Genomic DNA, 10,419 nt, shown 5'->3' on the forward strand with positions numbered 1-10,419 from the left:
TGAAGGGGACAGGGAACACACAGATAATTCTGTCAATAAAGTATACTCACGGTTCCTAACAGCTTTTGTCACAAATCCTCATTAAAGGCTCTTAAAGAAAATGAACTGTAACTAGATGAGAGAAGATCCTACCCTTCATTTTCTATCCTTTGATCACTTATTAATTCATGAAAAAGGTAAACTGTCCTTTCTAAGCAGTTGCTAAGATATTTCTTGAACCATACACTGGGTTCTTCACTGTTCAATACACTTAAATAATCGAGATGGAGCAGAGGGGAAGAAGACACATGAAGAAGAATAAGAGTAGGATGTGGAGTATACAGATGCAAGAGCTGAGGATTACTGTGACAGGTTGTAAGTATATTAAGCAGGTAAGCGAAAACAAAGATGAATGGAAAGATGCATATGGAGAAAATAAAGTTGTTCTTTCTCTTCCACCAGCACTTAAGGTAGGAGAGTTACCACTCAGAAAAGATACTAGATTTAACTCATTATTCAGAAACAGATAAATAGAAGCTTTGAAATTCTTAGGAAATGAACAGCAAACCAGAAAGCATTGTGATCTCTCTCCAAAAGAGCACATGCCCATTTATGAATTCACACTGCATGCAGTGCTTAATCCCATTTCAAAAAGGAGGTATAAGAACTGGAAAAGATACAGAATATTGCGAGGACAATCAAAGGTATGGGAAAATCTTCTCTATAAAGGTATTAAGTAGATTAGCTTGGCATTTGAAGAGAAAACTAAGGGAGAGGAATAGTGGTAATCTACAAAATTATGCATAACATAAAGAAGCTCTGCATAAGGAGAGTACGCTCTTCTATGGCAGGGGAAGTGAACTAGGTAGCTCTCAGTAGAGTCATCAGAGAAGAAGTTTAAAATGAAATTAAAAGTAATTCTGCTAATTATGCAAGCTTTCATTAAAGTTTTGGAACTGTAAATCTGGGATGAAGCCAATTTTCAGGAAGTTGGTCCCATGTGTAACCCTTACAACATGACTGCCCAGATACAGCTTCCAGATGGCTAAATGCTGGTGACACGTAGCAGCGTGAAGCCCAGGTGATACATACTTTGTACTCCTTACAACTCCCTGGTGAATGTTGCAAGCTCTCAGGCAGCAGGGTAGAAAGATCCTTACTTGGACCTGGTACAGGGACCAGTTAGATCCAATGGAAAGACAATCACATCTTTCTTAGTCAGCCTTGTTAATGACTGACTGGAGCAAAGAGCCCTCAATCCTTTCTTAAACTCCATTATTCATGCACTATGCACTGTATCTCTAGTTCTGCAAGGAGTCGGTGTGTACACAAGCACACAGTCTGTACAACCATCATTTTTATTTATTTTACATACCTGTCAAGTAATGTTTGTTTGGGGTGGGTTTTTTTGGTTTGGTTTTTTTTTTTCCTCCCTCCAGGGGAACACCTTCATTTGGCTAATTCTTGTGTAACATACAGAGTCCTAGTCTACATCATGTTCCAAGGAGGATGGTAGAGGAATGATTTTTCTGCTCAACTTGAATCTTTCCAAAAGCTTTAACTAAAATTAATTTCAGCATAAGACTTATTTGATCACTGCAAATGTTAAGTTAAACTGCCAGAAAAAAAAAAAGAGAAGTGGTCATCGGCAAATATTTCATTACTTGCACTTACAGAACAGGTGTTTATTTTCTATGAAGTCCATGTGTTCAGAAGTACTGACAGTCCTCCAAGCCCATTTTCCCTTCCTGCTACCCTCATGAGAGGCAGCAGAGAGAACAGGAGGCAGCTTTGTTTTTTTTCTCACCCAGAGCCCCTTTTCCTTTGTTGTGAAATAGCTCTCTGCCGGAGTGAATTAAGCTTCCACTGAAACCACAAAGACAAATGCCCACATACCTAGTCATATATTTGTGGTTTTGCACATGCATTTCCTGCACGATGCAAAAATTCATTTAACTTTGATCCTAACTACATCAGCTAAATAAGGGTAGCTGGAAAAGAAAAGCCTTACAGATGGGCAGAATACGCTCTATTTTGTAACACAGTAACTTAAGTGCTGAAATTAGTCCAACAGCTGCCTAAAGAAGCCTTCCAATTTTACCCAAATGTTTAACTACAGGATACAAAAAAAAAAAAAAGTAAAGAAAGAAAGAAAAAGAACACAGTAAATTACCTGTCAGGCAATTAGAAATTGCTGGACAGGTTTCCTAGTAAAGGACTAGCCAGGGCCTTCCTTAATGTGGTTGTAAAACAAAATGCCAAGTCCACAAAGGGGTAGCTGATCAGGAACAGGCATTTGAGCTCCTATTAATCTGTAGATATCTGCAATACAATTACTGCAGTGGCTTTTTTTGCTCTTTGTGTTTGTTTGCTTGTTTTTTTATTTTGTAGTTCTGGAGTGCAATAGTTTGTCTTCCTTCCCACTGACAGCTATTTTTAAAAACGAAGGCTACTTGGTACAAGTTTGCACAATGTATTGATTTGAGAGGTACTGCAACAATTTGTTAAAAATACTGTGAAATATTTTCATATACTAAACAGGAAGATATTGAAAAGATTAAAGATCAGGGACCAACTGTTTCATACAAGGGGATTCCCCCTCCAATTTTATTTTTTTTATTCAGTGTCAAAATAAAGAGTTTTGTTCCCCACTACTCTTGTTACACTGAACAACTTCTACCTCTCCTTAGGAAAACAGAACTGAGAGAAGCATACCTTTCTGCCCAGGAAGATTATATATGAAGACCAAGCTGTAGCTTGACCTTTATCTTTATAAGTGATAACTCTCAAAAGTGACCAAAAGGTTAACTAAACTCTAAAAAGGTCATCTGTCTTTAATCTGACTATATAGATCCTTTTCTGATGTTCAATAATACACAGCTACTGTTCATTAAATATCATCCGTCCATTCTGTACTTCCACCTTCAGTTTTCAGCAGCAGGTGCATTTTTGTTCTGTCACACTAAATAAATTGCAACTTCTTTCAATCCAGCACATCTTCTGGGATAGGAAGCATTTTAGAACTAAGTACATTCCTAATTGTTCTGCAACGTTAGATATTTACACTAGTTCTGCGCACATTAGTGCTTTCCTCTTTGTCCCAGTATGAGGCTTTCATACTCTTAAGCTATAGTAATCATTTATTTCTCTCTTCAGAAGTGATGCAGTTCAAAACATATTCAGCTAAAACACATTTCAAAACTATGTAATTCAAATTGTATCAGAAACGAAACGCTGAACTCCAAATGCAATATACACAGTGATAGTATGAGGGCTCAGGTTCTTCAGATGCCTCAAGAGTTAAGAACAAACTGAATGAATACATGGCATCAGGATTGCTTCCTCCCCCCAACACAATAGCATTGCTTATGTGCAAATACATTCTGAAATTGTGTAATTGAGACCGTGTACACTTTACTCTTAGCTCTCTTATTTCTTGACTTTTAACTATTTTGTGAGCCCTGCTAGTTACAGTTCATATCCCCACTGCAGGGAATGAAGCTCACCACTTCTTTTTTTCTCCTCCCTTCAAGGACAACATTCTGAAGGTTTAGTTCCTTCCACTAAGCATTAATCAAGATTCAGCTGATTAAGCAGACAAGTGTTATCTTCTCATTTTTCATCAAATATGTAACAAAATCCATGGAAAAAAGAGACTATCAAGCACTCATCTGGTTAGCTTTCATGTCTTCTGTAGATATCCATTGGAGTCAGTCCGGAACACTCACTGAGAGGAGCTTCACTTTTCCACTTGTTTTATAAAATTTATTTTCCAAAACTAAGAGTTTTGAAAGATTAACTAGCACTGAAAGCAAGCTATATTAAAAAAAAAAAAAAGATATTGTCCAAACTGCCACCATCAAGCTGAACAGAAGCTACGTATCAGGTCAATCAAAGAACATGCTGGATGAGCTTCTTCACTTGACTTGTTCTGGGATTATGACAAAGGACACAAGGGATCCACAGCCAGGCATTATTTGTCTGCTTAACCTATAGTGTTGCAGGGGAAAATGGGATGTAATTTCCCATCTAGACTAACAATTTTTCTTCCAGCTCTCCCCCATCCATAAGATAATTGTTGTTTAATTATCATATTTATTGCAGAGCTCAGAAGCAATTCACAGAATCAGAGAATCATTTCGGTTGGAAAAGACCTCCAAGATCACCTACTCATTCATTCTAATTCTTCACTGTCATGCCCAAATTTGCATATGAAAAGTCATTTCACATCCATCTCTTCACAGAAAGAAGAAAACAGCAACCGTCATCCAACCACGCACCAGTCTGAGTGCTAGGGGAGTGAGCTAGGAGAAGGCAGGCGCTCAAAGGAGTGACATACCTCAAACCACCACAGGCAGACATATGCGAGACTCAAGAAGGCAGGGTATGATTTAATCCCCGGCAGTCACAAAGCACAAGACAGGGCTGCTTGCCCTGGATGCTGACAAAATAAATCCATGTAACTCTATCCTTCCCAGACACAAAGCGTGTAATGGCTCCATGATTTTTCAGAGTCAGGGTTCTTCACAAAGAGGAGTGGTGCTAATCCAAATGGCTGTAGTCTCTCATGTTCTCAGAGCTGTAGAGATTTTAGGGATCTTCTAATTTATTATGCAGCATTTTATTTCTGTTTCTTCAAGGTAGAGCTACATGTGAAACCTCATAAAGTATGTTTCTCTCACTTGGCATGCAAATGCACGTAAGTTCCTTCACAGGGTCTTAGTCCAGGATCTGCATCACTGAATACCACAGCTCACCTACCGAGATGCCTAAATCAACAGAACACTTTCCAACCTGCTGAAGGGTGAAACAAAGCAAGTTGTGGACATTTGACAACCCTGTACGTTTCTCAGCAAATCTGCAGAGGCTATTTTCTTAACCTATACAGTGACACATGCAAATAGGAGGAAAAAAAAAGTGGAGGTCTGGTTTGTGGATCAATGGATGCCTTCTGATTCTTGCCTCTCACTACAGACACAGCTCCCGTGTCAAACCTAATCACTCCTTACAAGTCAAACAAAAACGAAGCATGTTTTGCAATATTCTGCCAAAAGCAAAAGAGGATAAGAGAGATGAAAGGAACTTAATGGGAGGGGGGTTCAAGACCTCAGATTTAGATATAAGCTTATTGTTGTTAAAGAACAGTGAGAAGAGATCAGAATGGATGGGGGCACAATTTGTGAGTTTGCATATCTATTTTTTCTGTCTATGTAAGTCAGTCTAATAATAGTAAAATTATGAGGGTATTACTTCAGTCCTCAAAATCCAGCCTCTTCTGATTTATACTATAGCGTCTGCAAGAAACGGAAAGTTCAAGGGATGAACAGCACAGCATGTGCTACAGGCCAGCATCCTAAATTTTAGGAATGCTTGAGACATTGGGACAAGGTCTGAAAGTTGCTTGGTGACTTGTTATGAAATTAATTAGAATCATAGAATCATTTCAGCTGCAAAAAGACCTGCAAGATCACTAAGTTCAACTATCAACCTGACCTACTGAGTCCCATCGTTAAACCACATCCCCTAGTGCCATGTCCAGACGTCTCAAATACATCCAAGGATGGGGACTCTACCACTTCCCAGGGCAGCCTTTTCCAATGCTTGTCTGCCCTTTCCGTGAATAAGTTCTCCAAATATCCAACCTAAACCTCCCTGGAGCAATTTTAGACAGTTTCTTTACAGAAGCTTGTCGCACGAGAAAAGAGACCAACACTCCCTGCTGGGACCTCCTTGCAGGTAGTTGGGAGAGAGCAATGAGGTCTCTCCTGAGCCTCCTCTTCTCCACACCAACAATCCCCAGCTCCCTCAGCTGTTCCTCATAAGCCTTGTTTTCTAGTCCGTTCACCAGCTCCATTGCTCTTCTGTGCACAGCCCAAGCGACTCAATATCCTTCTTGAGGATATTGTGAGGAGCCCAAAACTGAATAATATTTGAGATGTGGTCTCCCCAGTGCCACATACAAGGGGAAAAATCACGTCCCTAGTCCTGCTGGCCCCACTATTTCTGGTACAGGCAGATTACTGGCATTCCCCAGAACTCAGACCACCAGTGTTCATACCCACAGATATCACACTGCAAGTGGTCCTTACCAGCTCTTAGTTTAATTTCTTGTAAAAGGACAATTAATTAAGAGTTTTAAGTCTTAGTATCTACCTTCTTTTCTTCATGGTCATTTCTTAAGCATGGGTTTTCAAAGAAATACTGTAAAGAATACTGCACAGAAATTACTGTATAGTGAGATGCAACCTACGCAACCAGCAGTATATCATCCACCAAACAAGTCTAAAATAAAGCAGTCTCAACAACCTGAAGGGGGATAAGAGTTGTAACCACTAAATCACTTCTTGAATCTTCCAAAGACATGTTTGTTTGTAATATAAATATTACATGTAAAAATATACAAAATATATACATTAGGCAAAAGGAGTATTAGAAGAATTACTTTCTCCCCAGTATGATTAAAGGAGTGTTCACAGAAAAAGACTTCCAGACAGTTGGTTTATTGTATGCAACAACAATAACCAGGCACTATAAAAACAGCAGTATGGAATACAATTTATTTCAAATTGAGCGAGGTTACTTTGATCAGACAAGTTCAGACACCTTACCCTCTATGAATTAAATAGACTGATTTGGAAGAGACAACTCCGTACGCATTCTTAACTAAAGAAAAAAGATTTCTATGCATCAGAAGACAACACAAAAACCCTGTATCAAGAACTAAATGGTCAAGCATTTTCAACTTTGAAGTTTAAAAGTTGACATTTCTTATTCAAAGAAATTGTCTTCTGCCTCTTCTCCTTCATTCAAATTTATTCTCTATTACTACTTTAAATGAAGGAGTTCAGGTTGAAACAAAGTTTAGAATCATACTGAGACTTCAGCTCAACAAGGCTTGGAAGGGTGACTGACTGATCTTTTTATGCCTCTTCTTCAAAGAGAACAGGCTTACAGTCTCAGACAGTGTTTTATTAGAATGCTCTACAACATAATTTTGCAAGATGTGCATAAACAGAGAAATCTTAAATCCAGTGGGTGATCAGATTAAAAAAAAATCTGCTGACGGAGGATGGATGTCACCCTCCCACTGCTCACATCTCAAATACGGGAAGGGGTCCCTCCCATTCCTGGCTGCCAGTCCAACAGCTTTCAGCACTTCCCCAGGTTGAGCAAACATCAGACAACCCTCTCTTGGGTCTCCGTAAAATCTTTCATCACTCCTGAAGTCAGGCTTGGCCAGCAGTTCCCTGCTGAAAGCAGGATCTCTCCTTGCTGCACATCTCACTGGTTCACTACTTCATTGTTCTCACCAGAACCCTCCTCAGCCTGAGCATGCTAGGAAAGCAGCAATTTCTGCCTCTTTTCCTTTCCAGATGAAGTCGAACACAACAAATCATACCGCAGCAGCCAGGATATTGTAACTGTTCCTCTTCCCCATCCAGCCACAACTTAACATAGGCTGTTCGGCTCACCTGATCAGCTAAACACACCACACCACCCTGATATTCAACTAAACACGAACAGAGAACACTACTGCCTGAGGGATGACCTAACGTTGGAGGCATCTGCAACTCTCTCATCCCAGCTAGCTCAAGGACTTCCCACACTGCGCTGCATTAAAGCGTGGATATGCATTATCTCCCCTTTTTTGAGTTTAGCCATTTGAAGTACACATTGGACACAAGATAAATTCTCCCTGAGGTTACAGGACCAATAAGCTGATGAACATGTCATTATTCCTAAATACTGATAAACGTATCATCTTCATGTGATAGGATATACAACGTTATTGCATGCCTGCTTGTTGAGAGCAAGGACTCGCTTTCAGAATGAGAATATATGTCCTGCTGCTTTCTCATTTCCTTGAGGATTTTCATGTAATTTTCTGAAGATGTGGACTAAGGACAACTTTTGTTTTTTAAATTATTTCCTTCACTAAAAGCAAAAAGACAATCCCACTGCCTACACCAAGTAATTTTTAAGATAGAAGATCTTATCAGCTAAATCAGACTTCTCATTAAGTTCCCTCTTGCTTCCCACTGCCTGAAATTTGGCCGTTATAGAGAAGAAAATGAATTGTTCATACTGACGTTCTCATCACTTTTTTCCACTGCTGAAAAGCTTTCAGTTGAGAAACGAACTACCACATAAAAAAAGACAGTGGAACATATGCATGAACTTCAATATACAAATTTGTGTCTGATTTCCCATAAATTAATAGGTCTTGATCTCCAGATCCTGTCAAAAGCTTTAAATATCCAAATTCTCAGCTACTGCTGCTATTTAAGAACTTCATTAAAACTTTCTCAGCTTTCTCAAAACTTGAACTCTGGAAGCAGTTGCAAGATAATAACCATAGCAAAGGGTATCAGCAAAGGGTATAACTAAGTTCATTAAGTATCTCCACAGCTGAGCCAAATTCAGTTCTCACTGCCAGGGTATTTGAATTAGGATATTTAACCTCATGAAACTGATAACCTAGTGAAGAATTTGAATACAGAGAAAGGGTGAAGGAAAAAGAGGATGTTTGAAATAGAACAATGAACTCTACAGTAGTAAGAACTCTTGCTTCAAGTGACATTATCGCTTACTTTTACCATACTCCCAAAGTTGGTTTCTTTAGTCAGTCAACTATAAAGATGCTGTAAACCAGTGGTCTCCAAAGTGGGTTATGCAGAGCCCTGGGAGTGGGCAAGACAATCCACCAGGATGCAGCAGAAAAATATTTTTGATCCATTACTAAATGAAGTAAGTAGTGTTTAGTGCACCATCATCTCATCTTCTTCCTATTTTATTTTTTATAATGTACGTAACACATTAGTATGTAGCAAATGTATGTAGCTCATAAATAGGTATACAAATATTGGAAGTTTGTGCTCAAAACATTTTTAAATGACAGGAGTATGCAATCAAAACAGTTTGGTGAGCTACTCTACACAGCATATCTATCATGGAGTAGCATTCTGAATATTTGTAACATTTCTAAACCTCTCAAACATCTGTAACTACTACAGTTCTCTTCAAGACATACAAAACTAACAGAAAATCCAGTTACTGTTAAACACATCTAGCTATTATATAACCAAATGCTAATATACATAAAGTTTTCTCTTTTTTCGCTTTATAACCTCTGAACACAAATAGTCCATTTTCACATACTGAAAGAAAATTAAGGTTTTCAGCTGGCCTATCCATTAAAGTTTTCAAACTGGCTAGCTAGGACAAGGTAGAGATTTTTAATTGAGGTAGAATGGAAAAAAAAAAGGGGGGGACAGGAGGAATATTTCCTAAATTATTTGCACACAGCTGCCCCCGCCACTTGACTGGTGCAGAGCAAGGTTCTGAAATGGTTTCATTCTGTGCTTCGTCAAAATAAATCTACCATTGTTTCACTCTTTTAAACAAAAAAAAAAAAAAAAAGCTTTCATCAGGATACACAAATAATTTCAAGATTCAGAAAGTATTATCTCCAAAGTATGTATTGTTTTTACTCAGCTCTACTTCATTATTTATTATGCCTCTATTTTCAGAGTAATATCAATAAGAACAGAACAGAGATAGGTTTCTGCCAATCAACCAAAAAAAAAAAAAATACTGAGGTCCAATTCCCGGTACAGGCTTGAAGGTAAATGCATCTACAGTAACATTCAGAAACAGCCCTACAGCACTCCAAGCCCATCCCCTGCCCCTTAATGCAGTACATCATCATCTGGGTTTTTTTTGCTTTGTTTGTTTTGACTTTTTTTTTTTTTTGACTCTCTCCTAAGGACAGGGTTTTCCTTGAGGCCTTTGGAGTATATTAGCTAATCTACATTTACAGCCCCCTGAGAGCCTCCCCCCAACACCTTATTTTCAGCACATGAGGTCAGCCCGGCTGAAGCAGTTTGCCTTGACCTAACATGCGTTAGGCCAGACTGTTTTTACTGTCTAACCTATTTTTATTTAAAACAAAGCCACCTCGTGTAAAAGCCAAAGGCTTCAGCAGCAAAGCCTGGTCCCACTCACCTGCAGCAGACACATGCAGTGGCAGCACTGTCCCAAACCGAAACCTGCAGCCCATAAGACTTTTCCGGTCTCACAAAACTCCCCACACCACACAGGGACATTGTACTCCTTCCTGACCCTTTCCTCCCCCAAATTTAACACCCCCTCAACGCGCTTTCACCCTTTTGCAAAACAGCCCTGAGGGCTCACATCCGCCCCGGCGGCGCTACCCATGCTGCAGCCCCCCCCCCTCCTACCGCCGGGCCGGGCCGGGCCGCTCCTCCGTGCCTTGCAGCAGCACCGGCTAATCGCCAATACCTGCCTGAGAGGAGTTTTTGCTACGTTAGAGCAGCCCTGGCTCGATGGCAGCCTTTTCCCCCCTTCAACAGCTTCCCCGCAGCCCCCCTGCTCCTCCTGGCCACGCCACTTCCCTGCCCGGGAGCTGGGTGAGGACTC

The 10,419-nt window shown here is 39.8% G+C and overlaps 1 protein-coding gene across 11 annotated transcripts in view; it reads right to left on the reverse strand.

The window, feature by feature from the left end:
* The window catches only part of PCDH10 (protocadherin 10), a 321,360-nt gene that overhangs the window by 261,145 nt on the left and 49,796 nt on the right, over positions 1-10,419 (reverse strand). The window lies entirely within an intron of this gene.

Source organism: Anser anser, assembly GCF_964211835.1.
Source record: "Anser anser genome assembly, chromosome: 4".
NCBI classification, from domain to species: domain Eukaryota; kingdom Metazoa; phylum Chordata; class Aves; order Anseriformes; family Anatidae; genus Anser; species Anser anser.